The sequence below is a fragment of the Hyperoodon ampullatus genome (assembly GCF_949752795.1).
Source record: "Hyperoodon ampullatus genome assembly, chromosome: 2".
Lineage (NCBI taxonomy): Eukaryota > Metazoa > Chordata > Mammalia > Artiodactyla > Ziphiidae > Hyperoodon > Hyperoodon ampullatus.
Window position 1 is genome coordinate 192,816,310 of NC_136915.1, and position 18,730 is coordinate 192,835,039.

An 18,730-nucleotide genomic window follows, 5' to 3' on the forward strand; every position below is an offset into this window, starting at 1 on the left:
TATTAAAGGGGGGTGATGCTACTCAGCCCAAGTATATTATTTTCATGCAAGAACGAGGGCCCAGATGCCATATACTCAATTTTCCACAGAAATCATATTTTAGAGAAGCAATTAAAGTTTGTTTGGGAAAAAAACTGTTTGTTTTGGGAAAAAAAACTTCCCTTCCAAGTAAACTATTATAGCTGGTATTGGAAATAAAGACTGTTTAAAGTTCTAATTAAATAAATATTCTTAGGCAGAAAATAGCAGTTTTAGCTAAATTAAGAAATAGAAGGTTGAATAGGTGAGTCGGATCTATAAAATGAATACATACACCATACAATTTATGAAGAAACAAGATTGCTTGGGAAATGGTTCATCAAATGCTCCAGATAGATAAATAATAACATTACTCCAATTTGTATAACATGAGTTAGCATATGAAAGAGCCCATTATTTTTTTCTTTTTCCTTCATTTCCTTATTCATTTTTTTTCTTTCACCTTTTATGGAAGAAATTGTATGCTATGGTTACCTATCAGGATTTACTCTTTAAAAAATCAAGAATCTGCTAACAATGTCTCTGTCTTTGTTTCTCTTTCCTCTTTTTTGCTTGTCAAATATATTATAATGATAATTTTTAAGGAAAATCTCAAAAAATTCATAACCATGATACTTAATATTTTGCAGGAAGGCAGGTAGATTCAAAATCCAATTTTGAATGTGGAAAAGTATACAAAAATATTTGCAAAATAACAATGACTTAAACCACTATTTCAATATTTCTCAAAATAATTTTTGAGTGTGTATGCCCTATCTATGAAAATAAAGTAACAAAACTGCTAAATGAAGAGTGTTATTACTTTAGAATCATATGATAGCCATACATTTGGGGTCCATAAATTTTAAACCAAAAATTGAACATATGATTTAAGAAAAATGTTTACAAGTATTATGACATGAGATAAACTACCAGAAAATTTAGAAGGTATGTTTACCATATATGCAAAACCACATGCAATTATTAACTTTCCCTTGGTTTAATGTACAAACCGTATTTCTTCTAGTAGGGGACCATGAGATAATGTGATAGTTCTGTGATAGTTGAAAAATATTCCATCTTATTTCCCTTCAGTGGTTAAAAAGTAAAAAATTGGGTCCCCTTCCTCCCTTTTCCTCACTTAACGTGTTCATCTGTGTTTGGTTGGGGATGGTTGATGGAAGATCATGTTGCACTGGCTAATTTTTCAAAAACTATACTAATCTGTGGGAAATGGAAAGAAGGGAAAGATTAGTAAATTTTAGGTAGTAATTTTTATTTCTGTATATGTTTTTTTCTACAAGAAGTAAAGTTTTTACAGTGTCTATTAGTCTATCAAGCAATGTACATATTACTGGAGGCTACTTTACACATAAATACAAAGTAAGTTCTGCACTATTTTAGTAAATACTGAATTATTTAGAAAGACAACCACTGTATAAATTAAGAGAAAGTTTATTTTGTTTAGTATTGTATGTGAGTCATTAATACAAATTTAAGATATGATCATTAATAATAAGTATGTGCTCGCTACTGTCAGTGTCAGTAGTGGGCACGTACTTATTGGCGCAAGTAATTTTCTCTCTTGCATTGTCTTTTTTTGGTTATTCATACCTGGGCATTTACATATTGAAATATACACTTCCTTACTATTAATTATTTCCCTTCTCTTTCTCCTTCATATTACAATTAGGACATTATATTAATTCTTTAAAATGTATTCATATAGATATTTACATTTACTCTGAATTTCATTCCAGGATAGTAAAGGAAGTATTACAAAATATTTATCATAAAAAGGTGGTATTGGATCAGATAGGTTAAAAACAATCATCTTAGATTAATGAGTTAATTGTATATAATGCTGGGATTCTCTGTTAGAAAATAAGAAAAATCAGTACTCTTTTTATAAAGAAAACATCTATGTAATCAATAAGGAAGATTGGCACAGGGAAAGGAATATGATACAATAACATTCTTCATTTGCATAAATTACAGAAACCCAGTCTGCAAAACAGAATTGAATATATCTCTAGATGTCTCCTCTCAGGTCCAAATCTATCCCTCCTTCTCAGATATTTTTTGAATACTCATCACTATCCACTAACTTGAGTTAAAAAACTGACAATATTCTTTCATCCTACTTTGCCCCTCATTTCCCAATGTCATATGACTGCCAAGGTTTATTGACTGATTATACCACTAAAGTCCTCTGTCTCTCTCTCATTCTCCTACCCCCATTCCCACTCTCACTATTTACTACAGGCTTCTGATCCTTGTCCATATCTTAAGGGACACCTATCAGCTTTTAGAATTATTTTTTTTTTCAAATTTTGGAAAGACGATATGCTTCATCTTGCAAACCCTATGTAATATGTGTAGGTAGCAACCTATGCTTATGTTTATTATTTCTGCAGCTAATGTGGAAATACTCATACTAATTTTAGGAATAAACCTATCTAAAGAGGAAAAACACCTGTATGCAGAGAACTATAAGATACTGATGAAAGAAATCAAAGATGACACAAACAGATAGAGAGATATACCATATTCTTAGATTGGAAGAATCAATATTGTGAAAATGACTATACTACCCAAAGCAATCTATAGATTCAATGCAAGCCCTATCAAATTACCAATGGCATTTTTCACAGAACTAGAGCCAAAAATTTTACCATTTTTATGGAAACACAAAAGACCTCAATTATCAAAAGCAATCTTGAGGAAAAAAATGGAGCTGGGGGAATCAGGCTCCCTGACTTCAGACTATACTACAAAGCTACAGTAATCAAGACACAAAAACAGAAATATAGATCAATGGAACAGGATAGAAAGCACAGAGATAAACACATGCAACTATGGTCCCATAATTTATGATGAAGGAAGCCAGAATATACAATGGAGACAAAGCCGGCCTCTTCAATAAGTGGTGCTGGGAAAACTGGACAGCTACATGTAAAAGAATGAAATTAGGGCCTCCCTGGTGGCGCAGTGGTTGAGAGTCCGCTTGCCGATGCAGGGGATACGGGTTCGTGCCCCGGTCTGGGAGGATCCCATATGCCGCGGAGCGGCTGGGCCCGTGAGCCATGGCTGCTGAGCCTGCGCATCCGGAGCCTGTGCTCCGCAACGGGAGAGGCCACAACAGTGAGAGGCCCGCGTACCACAAAAAAAAAAAAAAAAAAAAAAAAGAATGAAATTAGAACACTCCTTAACATCATACACAAAAATAAACTCAAAAATAAACTCAAAACCAATTAAAGACCTAAAAGTAAGGACAGACACTGTAAAACTCTTAGAGGAAAACAGAGGCAGAACACTCTTTGACATAAATTGCAGCAAGATCTTTTTTTGACCCACTTCCCAAGGTAATGAGAATAAAAACAAAAAGAAACAAATGGGACCTAATGAAATGTAAAATCTTTTGCAGAACAAAGGAAACCATAAACAGAGGAAAAGACTACCCTCAGAATGGGAGAAAATATTTACAAATGAAGCAACTGACAAAGGATTAATCTCCAAAATATACAAACAGCTTATGAAGCTCAATATCAAAAAACTTAACAACCCAATCAAAAAATGGGTGGAAGACCTAAATAGACATTTCTCCAAAGAAGGCATACAGATGGCCAGCAAACACATGAAAAGATATTCAACATCACTAATTATTAGAGAAATGCAAATCAAAACTACAATAAGGTATCACCTCACACTGGCCAGAATTGCCATCATCAAAAAATCTACAAAAAATAATTTCTGGAGAGGGTGTGGAGAAAAGGGAACCCTCATGAATTTTTGGTGGGAATGTAAATTGATACAGCCACTATGGAGATTCCTTAAAAAACTTAAAATAGAACTACCATATGACCCATCAATCCCACTACTGGGCATATACCCAGAGAAAACCATAATTCAAAAAGACACATGCACCTCAATGTTCACTGCAGCACTGTTTACAATAGGCAGGACATGGAAGCAACCTAAGTGTCCATCGACAGATGAATGGATAAAGAAGATGTGGTACATATATACAATGGAATATTACTCAGCCATAAAAAGAAATGAAATTGAGTTATTTATAGTGAGGTGGATGGACCTAGAGTCTGTCATACAGAGTGAAGTAAGTCAGAAACAGAAAAACAAATATCATATGCTAACACATATATATGGAATCTAAAAAAAATGGTTATGAAGAACCTAGGGGCAGGACAGGAATAAAGATGCAGACATAGAGAATGGACTTAAGGACATGGGGAGGGGGAAGTGTAAGCTTGGACGAAGTGAGAGAGTAGCATGGACATATATACACTCCCAAATATAAAATAGATAGCTAGTGGGAAGCAGCCACATAGCACAGGGAGATCAGCTCAGTGCTTTGTGACCACCTAGAGGGGTGGGATAGGAAGAATAGGACGGAGATGCAAGAGGAAGGAGATATGGTGATATATGTATATGTATAACTGATTCACTTTGTTATAAAGCAGAGACTAATGCACCATTGTAAAGCAATTATACTCCAATAAAGATGTTAAAAAATAAATAAATAAAAGTAAAATAAAATAAAAAAAGATGTGGTACATATATACAATGGAATATTACTCATCCATAAAAAGGAGCAAAACTGGGTCATTTGTAGAGACATGGCTGGACCCAGAGGCTGTCATACAGAGTGAAGTAAGTCAGAAACAGAAAAATGAATATCGTATATTAATGCATATATGTGGAATCTGAAAAAATTGGTATAGACGATCTTGTTTACAAAGCAGACATAGAGACACAGACATAGAGAACAAATGCATGGATACCAAGGGGGAAAGGGGGTAGTGGGATGAATTTTGAGATTGGGATTGACATATATACACTATTGATACTATGTATAAAATAGATAACTAATGAGAACCTACTGTATAACACAGGGAACTCTATTCACTTCTCTGTGGTGACCTAAATGAGAAGGAAATCCAAAAAATAGGGGATATATGTATACGTACAGCTGATTCACTTTGCTGTACAGTATAAACTAACACAATATTGTAAAGCAACTATACCCCGATAAAATTTTTTTTAAAAAATTAAGTTCAGTGCGGGGATTGCTACCAAATAATTTCAGGTCAGGTCAGATTTTAACACCAACACAAATACTAAAATATTTTCTTTTTTCAGAATTTTCTGGATTGGGATTACAGCTAAGGGATGCCGGATCTTTATTCAAACTCTGATAATCTCTCACCGGGGGTAACAAAACAGCTTCTGAATTGCTCTTCCTGTTCTCCAATTCTTCAACATCCCACCTATCACCCTTCTAAAATTGTGTTGTCCAATACAGTTGCCTCAGCCATAGAAAGGAATGAAATAATGCCATTTACAGTAACATGGATAGACCCAGAGATTACCATACTAAGTGAAGTAAACCAGACAAAGACAAATATCATATAATACTGCTTATATGTGCAAGCTAAAATAAGAATGACACAAATGAACTTACATACAAAACTGAAGTAGACCCACAGACATAAAAAACAAACATGATAATCAAAGGGGAAAGCAGGGGGAGGGATAAATTAGGAGTTTAGGGATTAACTTATACACACGACTATATATAAAACAGATAACCAACAAGGACCCACTGTATAGCACAGGGAACTCTACTCAATATTTTCCAATAACCTATAAGGGAAAAGAATCTGTGAAAAAATATATATATACGTATGACTAACTGAATCACTTTGCTGTACACCTGAAATGAACACATTGTAAATCAACTATACTTCAATAAAATAATGAATTAACTAATTAATTGCATAAAATAAAAATGAAACTGTGCTGGCCGATACACTTGCCTCTGCTACACGTGGCTATTTACATTTAAATGAACTAAAATTAAACAGAAATAAAAGTTCAATATCAATTAAGTTCTCAAAAATACTTGTGACTACTGGCTAGGTATTAGACAAGGCAAATACAGAACATTTCCATTATCAACAATAACTAGAGAGTGCTGTTTGATCTGCCAAATGGATTAATGACCTTTCATAAATCCTAAAGCTTATAGTATATATTTTGAATTCCTTAGAATGTCATTCCTAGATTGTCAGAATTTGGGTAATCTTACTAACATAATATATCACTCTTTTCATGCCTCTTCTCAGCCATATTGCTACTAAAATTGTTCACCTATAATAACAGGAAAAAAGGTAGAATATATGGGCGTTCTACCTTCAGGTTGGTGGGTAGATGTGTAGGCAGACGTTTACGAAAATTTTGTTTTTCTTCCAATCGTTCTACTTTCTTAGTAAAATAGGTGGATATGATTAGGGAAGAGGTTGGAGGTGAGAGAGAAAATATGGTATCACTGTTTAAGAGAGTGGGAGAAGAAACAGAATTGAGGGACAGAATGATTGTTTGGCAGCTTCTAGACCCCTAAAAATTAGTGATCATGAATTTAATGGAGGAATAGCCTGCAGGTTGTCTTTTGTTTGGTTTCCTCTGGCCACATTCAAATGCATGGAAGTAAACACCTAGAAGACAGAGAGTTGTTCACTAGAGTTGATTTCTGACAAACAGGTCTAACTAATGGAAGGTCAACGAACTAGGCTGAATTGAAATTATGGGTTCTAAAGGTGTGCCAAGGATGCAAACAGGTTAAGAAGGGAATCCAGGACCAACAGGTGAAAACTTGGTTGAATCAACAAATCGCAGGTCCCAGTGTAGTCAAAAGATTGTTGGAGTTCTGTATTATAGGACATGAACTAGAAAGATAGGGGGTGGTGGTCACAGAGGGGGGGTGGCTAGGAATAGTCATGACAGAAGGCTCACATTTACATGATCTAGGGAATATGACTCTGGAAGTGGGTGCAGAGATAAGACGTGGGCAAGAACACTGAAAGAAGGGAACTCACCGAAACACAAGCCTAGGGCACTAAAAGAAGCATTTTCCTGGCTATCCATACCATTAACTATTATGACCAAGCAGTGTGGAAAAGAGGGACAGTGAGTAAGGAGATTGGGCAGTTTTTCAGCTCATTTTTTTTCATCAGCTACTTACATTTCCTTTTGGGGACATTTCAAGCCACAAACTGCCAATTTTTATCAAGTAATTTTCTAATTAAAAACTGGCCATCATCAAAAAATCTACAAACAATAAATGCTGGAGAGAGTGTGGAGAAAAGGGAACCTTCCTACACTACTGATGGGAATTTAAATTGGTGCAGCCCCTGTGGAGAATAGTATGGAGATTTCTTGAAAAACTAAATATAGAGCTATCATGTGATTGAACCAGCAAACCCACTCCTGGGCATATATCCAGAGCAAACCATAATTCAAAAAGATACATGCACCCCAATGTTCATTGCAGCACTATTTACAATAGCCAGGTCATGGAAGCAACCTAAATGTCCATTGATGGAGGAATGGATAAAGAAGATGTGGAACATATATACAATGGAATATTAGTCAGCCATATAAAAGAACAAAAATGGGTCATTTATAGAGGCATGGATTGACCTAGAGACTGTCATACTGAGTGAAGTAAGTCAGATGCAGAAAGACAAATATCATATATCACTTGTATGTGGAATCTAAAAAAAAAGGTACAAATGAACTTATTTACAAAACAGAAGTAGAGGCACAGATGCAGAAAACAAACTTATAGTTACTATGGGATAAGGTGGGGGGGATAAACTGGGAGATTGGGATTGACATATACACACTACTACATATAAAATAGGTAACTAATAAGAACCTGCTGTATAGCACAGGGAACTCTACTCAATACTCTGTAGTGACCTGTATGGGAAAAGAATCTTAAAAAAAAAGAAAAAAAAGAGTGGATATATGTATAACTGATTCACTTTGCTGTACACCTGAAACTAACAACTCTGTAAATCAACTATACTCCAATAATTTTTTTTAAAAAAGAAGACTAAGTTATAAAAAATTTAAGTACTATAGAGATGAATAATGTAAAATTAGATCTGTGACAGAAATTGCTATCTTTCCCTATTATCCATTTTCCCCTCTGAATGCAGAAACTACCTGTCGATGGAGACACGTATGGGAGAGGTATCAGAAAGGGCAAGAATACTAACGTGGGTGACAGCACCTTGCTGATTTTAGTAAGGTATACAGAGACAGATGATCTGGGGTAAAAATCTATCACTCTGCAAGCAGAGAGAGAAGGGAACATTGCTTGAAGCCAGAAACTTAGGAGTCCAGGCATCTGGACAGTTGCAGAACTAAAACAGTGAACTGTACCCTAAATCATGGGAGATGACACTGTCTTTCAGAATCTTTATCAGCGACCTCCTTTTAAGACTTTTCAGCCAGATCAATAAAGCTGGACCTAATGTGAGGATCAGTTAAAGGTGCTGTGCTTCCTTCCCACCCAATAAACCTATTGTTTCAGATGATGCCGAGGTAGTTGTCATGGCAACCAAGAGGGTGATACGGACACGGCAACAAAAGCCAGTAAATACGGCAAGTGCAAGAAAGTTCTTAAAAAAGAACTTTGAGCACAATTACTGACACATAGAAAGGACTGGAGGAAGTCTGTTCTAATTTCAACATTCTCTGTAGCCACAGAAGATAGTGACCAAGGATCTATGCTTATGAATAGACAAAGGAGTTATTTTCTAAGAGCAGGATGGGTGTCTAATCAAAAAAATTACTGCAAGGTCTCTGCAATTCATGTTCCACAGGATTTCACCATTCCTATGGAACAATGTCTGCCGCGTGTCTCCCTTTCTTTGTCCAAAACCCACTATTTTTTATCACAGCTATCTTGCTTTGCTATTATATATGCATATGGGGTGGGGAGAGGTAACTAACTCACTTATTGGTGTGTTCATTGTGAGACTATTAGGATCCACATCTGGCAATCACTTTGAATTATCGAGATATCCTGCACTTTGAGTTGGATTCAGCAATTGAGGCAACTTTGGGGTATTTTTCATAATAATGAATGAGTATCTTAATGTATAAGGGAAAAACACTGTACATGGATACTTAGGTAGACAAAAAGATTTGAACTGTGGCTGAAACTACTCTCACCCCATATTCATTCTCTCCTTCTTCCTTTTAGTAACAGGCTTCATTTTCCCTCACCCATCCCCAAGGTCTAGCTGGGTGCATGCCTGTCCAGGGAGAAATGACATGTCTCAACTCCTCTTTCAGTTAAGTATGGTTACTAGACGATGTTTTGTAAACTTCTGGATTAATATTTTGTAGACACAACCACTTCCCCTACACACTGTCCCTCTTGCTGGTGAGACCACTTATGTGGCAAAAGTCCAGTTTTGATTATGCAGACAAAGGTTACTCCTCAGCAATGATCAAATCTGTCCATGTTTTCTTTCTAATTTCCTTCCCTTGTTGAAGAGAGCATTTCCTCTTTCGAAATCTTGTATTTTCTTCTCGTCCTTGTAAAATTGCTGTTTTGACTCAGCTCTTTCTCTTGGGTTGCTTGCCATCAGAGCATAAGCACATGAGAGAAAATGGTGTCACCCCCAAGTGTGCCAGGCCACTGGCAAGGTCCTAATCCCACAGAGCCTAACTTGCCTTATCTTTAAAACTGTGAATTATAATAGTATTTACCTCATAGTGTTTTCTGCGGAGAAAAGTAGATAATGAATATAAAATGCTCATAAGAATTCTAAACGGGTACTATTTATCAACACAATCCTACATTATTAAAAATAAAAAGATAGATTTCAATAAACCATCTTGAAATAATGTCAATAATACAGGTTTAAAATTTAAGTAGCAAAACGATACATTATAACTCCATTGATAAAAAAGCTGACTTCTGCATATATGTTCATGTGTGCATACGTATGTCTGAATAAGCATGAAAAATTGTAAGAATGGGAATCAAAATGTTAATAGTAACTATCTTAAGGAATGGGAAACAGTTTTCAAGGGCTACGACTTTTAAAATAGCAGGATTATATGAGATTCGTGGTTTCTGTTTTATTGCTATTTTTATTTATTTATTTATTTATTTATTTATTTATTTATTTATTTATTTATTTATTTTGCGGTACGCAGACCTCCCACTGTTGCAGCCTCTCCCGTTGCGGGCACAGGCTCCGGACGCGCAGGCTCAGCGGCCATGGCTCACGGGCCCAGCCGCTCCGCGGCATGTGGGATCTTCCCGGACCTGGGCATGAACCCGCGTCCCCTGCATCGGCAGGCAGACTCTCAACCACTGCGCCACGAGGGAAGCCCTATTGCTATTTTTATTATTTTTGATTTAAAAGCTCTTCAGATAAGCAATTATAATTAAAGGTACAAATTTATAGATAGATACGATCAAATCTATTTTCAAGGCCCTTTTGTTTTATGGAAAATCAATTTGTTAATTGCATTTTAACAAGTCAGAATATTTTTTTTAAAGTCTGCCTCACAGTATTTTTTTGAGCTTGTCTATGATTTAAAGTACTGGAAGCTTCTTCCATGCAGTTGCTAGGTAACAGCTCTTCAGAAAGCAGTAAGCAACAGTGGACAGTGCATGAAACCAATCTAGTCCTGGATTTTGATTTACAGAAATCAAATATCCTTTGGAGAAAGAGCTTTTAAAGAGAAACACGAAACAGGGTAAATTTTAAAACTTGAATGTTATTTGTTTTTATTTTACAGGGAGTTTATTACATAGACCGACTGAACAAATTGCATTATAAACCTCTCACATAGCCTTTGCTTATTAGACTCTGTTAATAAGCATGAGTGGCTTGATTGCCATAAAAATTGCTTCTTTTTCTTCGAGGAGAGTAATCTCTAACAATCGAGTTTTATTTTGATCCTGTTGCTTTAATCAATAAAATACCAGTCAGAGTGTGTGTGTTTGTGTGTGTACATGAGCAGACATCATATTTCTACCAATTCTAGGACTGTGAACCATTCAATGGCTAAGAATAGATTTAAGTAAAGCTTTAAAATTCATTTAGTTTCACAAGATCTAAATACAAGATGCTTATTAAATATACAGAATTCAACCCAGTTTGACACTGGCAATGTTCTATAAACAGTAAACAATGTCAAGCCTTCAGATAACGTAGCCCCAACTGACATCTTTACTGCAACATCACATATATCCTGATTATTACTCCTCCCAAATTCCTGACCCACAGAAACTGAGACAATGAGTGTTTACTGGTTATACCGTGAAGATGTGAAGTCATTAACTCAGTATCAGCAATAGATAACTAGTCTACTATCTTAACAAGGTTGTGATGAAAATTCATTGAGTTACAATACTCTGTAATGACCTATATGGGAAAAGAATCTAAAAAAGAATGGATATATGTATATGTAGAACTGATTCGCTTTGCTGTACAGCAGAAACTAACACAATATTGTAAATCCACTATACTCCAATAAAAAATTAATTACAAAAAGAAACTTCATTGAGTTAATCTATAAAAAGTAATTCAGAACCATAGTCATTGCACATAGTAAGCATTAAATAAATGTCAACTGCCACAATAATAATAATATAGTTCTTATATTATTTTTCATTCAGCCAAGGGGCAAAAGTCAAAAGGAATATTGCTCAGTCCTGCAATGATAAGTTATTCATTTCTGGAGAGCAAATTGGCATTGTGTATTAAAAACCATAAAAGTACACATACCATTTAACCTAGGAATTAAACTAGATAATCATCTTAAGGCTATTATAACACAAGTTCACAAAAACCTCTTTTATGATAATTGAGCTTTTATTTTACTTTTATTAGTTCCAGACAAAACTGAATCTTAAGAAGCTGAAAACCTAATAATGAATAAAAAATCGTAAAAGAAACTGATTTTGTCAAAATTACTAATTTACAATTTCAACATATTATAAATTTCTTTTTCTTATTTTTAAACATGTAAACTTCCAAAATTTTTGGGAAATAACTTATCTCAGCTAATTACATTCACCTTGGTGGTTTTAAAAATAGCTACCCCTTTTTAAATTGACTTATTTTTCATTCCTTATTGGAAGGTGAATTTAACATTCTCAAGGAGGAACTAGGTATTGGCTAATTCATCAGATTTAGCCCTTATGATTTACTACACAGAATAGCTTGATGGTTTAAATGAGAACTGGGCACCAATTAAAGTTGTCATTATATCAGTATATTAAATGAGAGTTGGTTGTGGTTTATATAAGAATATGCTAATTGCACAGATCTGTAAATTCACATACATTATCTTTAACCCACATGATAGTGATATTTCAGGTCTATACAAACATATTATAGGCTATACAAACATAACCCCTTGCTGTAATTAAGTTAACATCTTCCCTGCTTAGATATAATTATTTGCAAATTTTTTCATGGCATTAATTACACTCGATAATTTGGATCTTGTGGGAAAAATGTGAAAATGTAAACTCTATAAATAAATTAAAACAACCATCTTCAACAAACGTACCTTCTAGCTAGTATTACGTTTACATATAAAAATGAAATACAATTTAATGTACATAAATAGTATTAATAAAATTGTTACCCTACTTTAAGGAATTTCCTATCTTGCTTATTTCATCTGTACTACTCTTCATTTTAATATAATTTCTAACAATGACTTGTAGGTGCATAATTTATAGACACACTACATCTTCTATATCTTATGTATGTATTCTCATATGAGACACTTTACTTCTTTCTACATCTATTCTTACAATAAAAACTGTAATGGATGTCTTTTTATTTAAATGTTGTGTGCAGGTCATATTATTTCCTCATGAAAGCTTCACATAATTATATAAACCGATACTAGCTGATGTATCCATCCTTTTTGGATTTCTGCATGTGCATCCTTTTACTACTTTATACAGTACTCTTATACTAAGCATTTCCCAACAATATCTCCAGAGTAGCATTCTACGGACACACATTTTAATGACACTGCTAGAAAAAACAAATGATGCAGAAAAAATTACGGGGTCTGTACCTAGATTTCCGTTGTTCTTTTCCTGTGTCACTCCTTCTCCTATAGAATTCCTTGTTACCATATCATGGTGGAAGATTACTTACTTATTTGAAAGCTTTTTGTGAGATAATAGAAAGTATATATATTGATTTCTATCCCCAGTTTTCCTGACGCAGAACTCCTGAAACCATTGTAATATCCTGGTTGATAAGAGCACTAGGAACATCTCTTGTTATTATATTTGGTTTCAACCCAGTCGCTGACACGGACCTCTTAAAACTGTTGTAAATTCCTAAGTTATAAGAGTACTAGCAGCATCTTTTGTCCTAATGAGGTGATTCTGGGTGGGCTTCTGGATGGCTCCAGGATGGGACTGGTCACCAGAAAAACCAAGTTGTGATTAGAAGCTTGGAATTTTCAGTTCCAACCCCATCTTCCAGAGAGGGTAGAGGGGCTGGAAGTGGAGTTAATAAATGGTCATGCCTATGTGAGGAAATCTCCATAAAATACCAGTAGTCAGGGGTTTGGAGGGCTTCCAGGTTGGTGAACACATCTACCCTAGGTGGCTGATGCACCCCAAATCCACAGGGACAGAGGCTCCTGTGCTCAGAACCCTCCCAGGCCTTGCTCTATTTACCTCATCATCTGGGGGAGTCTTGCAGGTCTGGTCCCTTAACCTGTGGGATCTGATGCTATCTTTGAATAGACAGTGTCAGAATTGAGTTGAATTGTAGGACACCCAGCTGGTGTTGTGCAGAATTGCTTGGTGTGGGGGAAAAAAAACCCCACACATTTGGTGACCAGAAGTGTCAGAAGCGAAGTGCTCGGTGTGAGAAGTAAAGGTCACAGCAGAGAAACACAGGAGGAAAGACCTGGGGTTTCCCCGACACAGGTGGAAAACTGTACTTTTTTTTTTTCCTTTTCACTATTTCATACATTTTTGCACATTTTTATTCTCTTGAGTTACAGTATTACTTTTCAACATCCTTAACAGATCATTTAAGTTTTTAAATCATACGAGTAAAATGAACATCTAAGCCACTACAAATAGATTCGTTAACTGTTATAGTATAATTCATATTAAATATGAGAATACACCAACAAGAGATGGAAAGTTGCAAAGATAAAATAAAATAATTTCTCACTCTTCTGTGGTTCTCACAGTCAACTGATTATGAAGTCTAGAGAACGTCTGAAATGATTCGTGAATCCGTTCTCACCCTGAACGACCATTAGGTTCAATCTCTCAGTATCGCTCACCTGAACAAATATAATAACTTCCTAAATAATCACCCCATGTGGTCCTTTTTTCCCTCTTCCCTGCGCTCCATATTTCCCCTGGAGTCGCTCTGTTAACTAGTTAAAAATGTACACCTTTACCTAAAACTTTCGTTAGCCTCTCGTCACTTCTCCAACAACATTCCAATTCTTTAGTAAAGCCTAATTCACAATCGCACACACACACAACACCCACACATGTGCATGTGCACAATATGTCCTTATGCAGTATGATTTGAGTCAATGTTAGATTAAATAAACATCCCATTATAATATTTGCTCTCTCCACTTGTTGGCTGTCCTAGTATTAGGATCTCATTCTTTTGGGGTTAAAAATTGTGTTTTAAGAGACTCTTTTCAATACAGAAGCAACTATTCCAGGAACAGGGATATTATATCAAATCATGAAAACTTTACTAAATTAGAACATTGGGATCATGAGTTTTGTTATATAAAGAGGGTGGCAAGGGTTGAGGATGAGGATTCTCAGGTTACAAATGAAGTTCTATGTAGAAAGAAAAAGCTCAGTTGAAGTGCTATTTTTGGGATGAATGTAAAGGCACACTCCCTGGTTATTAAAGGGTTAGAGGTAAAGAAAATTAGAAAATCTGCCATTGGAATAGATAGCTACTCCATCTTCATCTTCATTATACCACTAGTGCCTGGAACAATTTATTGCTCACAGTAGGACTCAATAAAAATGTTTTGAATGAGTAAGCAAGAATAAAAGAGGATATACCTGGTTTTCTTTATGAAACATTCATATGAAGAAACTACTTTACAGACTGAAAATCATAGGCTTAGGTTATGATAGAATATGTCTGGCACTTTCCTAAGACAGAAGAAGAAAAATGCTTCTCTGGTTTCCAGAACTATGAAAATGAGTCTTTGAGAAATATACAACCATAAGAAAATTAATGGAGAAAAACATAAAGATGCTTTGAGTTAATTAAATTTTAAGTGGTCCACAAGAAAATGGCTTTACATACTTAATGGTCAGCAGCAATTAATCAAGTGTCAAAGAGAAAAAGCAGGAAATATGGTTTGGCCCATATATTAAACTTGTAAAAGTCACAGAAAGGAAAAACAAAAACATGATTGATATTTTATTAGGAGGAGCAAAATACAGGAACGTATTTAACTTAAAAATAATCCACAGCAATGTTAATTTTTAAAATTTTGATTAAATGGGCCATGACTATAATAAGAAGTTAACATTCCAGGAAGGTGTGTTATGTGAAAGGGTACATAGAAGTGCTCTGTTCTATATATACCATTCTTCTGTTGATCTAAAATTACTTCTACAAAAAAACTTAAAAAACAAATGCAATTAAAAATAAAATGTTGATTTTCATCTCTTAGGGGTGAAAATGTTATCTTGGCTATGTAGCAGAATGTCATTCTTAGGAAAAACATGCTTATGTAAAAATGTGTGTGTGTGTGTGTGTGTGTGTCTGTGTGTGTGTGTAATATACAGATAGAAGATGAAACAAATGTGGAAATGTTCACTGTTGAATGTAAATGAGGGTAATACACATTTTCATTGTATAATTTTAAAACTGTATGTTTGATTTTTTGCAAAGTGAAAAATAGTGGGAAAAAAAAGTAAAAATTCCAAATTGTGCTGGGTTTGAAGATGGCCTTATGTTAAGTGGTTTCTGATATCTTCAAAATAAGACAAAAATCAAAAAGAAAATATTTCCATCTAAAAATGGAGAATTTTCAAAGTTTTTGGTAATTTATTTTTTGAAAATATAAGAATTCAAAGCATTATGTTTTTAAGTAGGTTGTAAGCATGAAGTTTAACATGGTGTCTATGTGGGTGTATATGGGAAATGAAATTATTCAGCATGAAGAACTCACACCTCACCATTTGGTAAAAGCCAAGCCTTGTGCATACATATGTTATTTAAAACAGCTAAGATAATTTCCAATATTTATATTGCTTAGAAATATTTTTCCACTCTCTTTTTGGGGAGGAAAAATTGAGGCATTGGAGTGTCTGGTGCACCAGTAGAAACCGATGGCTAAACTTTTAGTCAAATCATTTCTCCAATATGTGCGTGTGTGTGTGTGTGTGTGTGTGTGTGTGTGATTTTAAACAATATTGTTTTTATAATGGTAGCCATCCATGACTATATACTATAAGAAAAACATATGTTTATAGAGTACTGTCAATGATATTGTTAGAAAGTATTTCCTTTTGCTCATTTTAACTTTTTTTGCAATTAAAATCTTTTTTTTTTTAAGTTCCCAGAACTAACTCCTATAGTTCTAGTATCATGAATCATTCTTCTCGGCACGCTTTAGCGGTGAAGGAGAAAGAATTTTATTCATTCAGCACTTTACTATTGTGGTCTGATTCTTCCATTCATTCATGAACTTTAATTCAAATCTGTTACTTAGGAAATATCATCATCGAAACATGGGAAATAAAATTCATAGAAAATTCACAAATCACTTACAAATTGAGTTTTACATTCTTCACTCCTACAAATTTATTTATAGACGTATGTTTACATTCTTTACTCCTACTTGTGGGTGAAAATTTATCAATTTGATTTTTATGCCTTCCTATATTTGTTAAAATGAAGTGGGAAATTTCCAGAGAACCCAGTAGTTGAAAGAAAATTAGTCGATAAAGAAAAGGGAATTGAATAGTCACAGATGACCTAACACTTTATTTGGCAGGGGGAGTATAGAGTGGGAACCTAAATTTAGCAATTAATTTACTCAGATAATAGGGGTTCACCTTTCCACTGATTTTCTAATTTAATCTGATTAGGAGACAAACAGCAAAGATTTTCCATTCAAGTGACAAACTGGAGAGTACAGTTCATTCTTTAAGTTCATTCAAGGCTTTTCAGTAAAGGAGTTCTTTTCCTAGTAAGGTACATATTTTTCTTGTCCGTTTGTTTTGTTTTGTTTTGTGCATTTTTTTAAACTGAGTTTCAGAATGTACAGTGAAGAAAAAGATACGGGTTTGGTTTTATTCTGATTAAAACGTGGGCTACAGAAACACATCTAAAAACTGAACTACTATAATGTTTTGCCTTTTTCATCACAGTTTTGTCACTAAGGAGAGACAATTTATGAAGGGTTCAGCAATGTGGAGGTGCATCTTTTTTCCAGGTAATTTCAGATCAAATATTTGACCCTGGAGAGGCTTTACTGGAATTGCTAGTCCCACAAGAGGCTGACAAAGAGTACAAGATGTTATAAAACCACATTTTTCTGTTAGTCATAGCTAGGGAACACTGCCATTACCTCTTCCTATGTTCAGTACCAATTCCCACTTCTAAAAAAGAAGTGCATTGACAAAATTATTTCTCACAGGAAAAAAAGATTGAACATAACCAAAACTATATTACCATTCAATTTTTCATCTACAGAGGTTGACAAAAAATAACCCACTAGAGTCTTTTAAAAATAATGATGTTGGGAGTTCCCTGATGAAGCAGTGGTTAAGAATCCACCTGCCAATGCAAGGGACACGGGTTCGAGCCCTTGTCCGGGAAGATCCCACATGCCGTGGGGCAACTAAGCCCGGCGCCACAACTACTGAGCCCACGTGCCTAGAGCCCGTGCTCCACAAGAAGAGAAGCCACCGCAATGAGAGGCCCACGCACCACAACAAAGAGTAGCCCCCACTCGCCACAACTACAGAAAGCTCACGCGCAGCAACGAAGACCTAACGCAGCCAAAAATAAATAAATAAATAAATAAATAATTTAAAATATATTAAAAAGTAAAGATGTTGTAAAAGAATGCTGGCATCTCTACTGAAAGGAGGAAACAGTGAGTTTAGGCTGACATCGATGGTATGAAGATGTAACTGTCTCCTACAATACACAAATGACATTCATTATTGCAAATATGATGGGAATATGAGAGCAGCAATAAGTTTATAGATACAATTTGTAAATACTCAGGAAGAAAAGGAAAGGAAGTGTTTTGAAACAGCTTAAGTAAAACATGATTATGGCATGGACAAGGGTTGTGTCTGTGGATAAACATGAGATATTCAGGGAGTGGAACCATACACCACTTGATGGACTGGATATAAACAATGGAAGAATGAAAGACTCATGGGTTTAGGGCTTGAGTTCTAAGTATTAATAGATGCTGCTGGGAAGAATGGGGTTGAAACAGATTTTAGGTCAGGAAAAATCAGTAACTATCTCTAGATATTTTAATTTTGAGACAGCTATTAGAAACTAAACAGGAGACACTGACTATTCAGTTAGAGGAACAAGACAGGAGTTCATAGTGGATATTTGAGGGAGAGACTCAATTTTGGAAATCAAATAAATGGATGAGCTCCCCTAAGGAAAAGGCATTATAGGAAAAAAAAATTCTTTTGAATTTTCTTCATAGAAAATCTTATGATATGTGGATAATGGCAATTTTATTTCTCTTTTTCCAATACTTATTCCTTTTATTTATTTTTGTAGTCTTACCGCATGCCTTAGGATTTCCAGGACAATGCTGAGTAAAAGTGGTTTTAGTAGGCATCCTT

The 18,730-nt window shown here is 35.0% G+C and overlaps 1 protein-coding gene across 3 annotated transcripts in view; it reads right to left on the reverse strand.

The window, feature by feature from the left end:
* KCNT2 (potassium sodium-activated channel subfamily T member 2) overlaps positions 1-18,730 on the reverse strand; it is a gene marked incomplete at both ends in the record, with an annotated part of 353,426 nt that overhangs the window by 121,979 nt on the left and 212,717 nt on the right. The window lies entirely within an intron of this gene.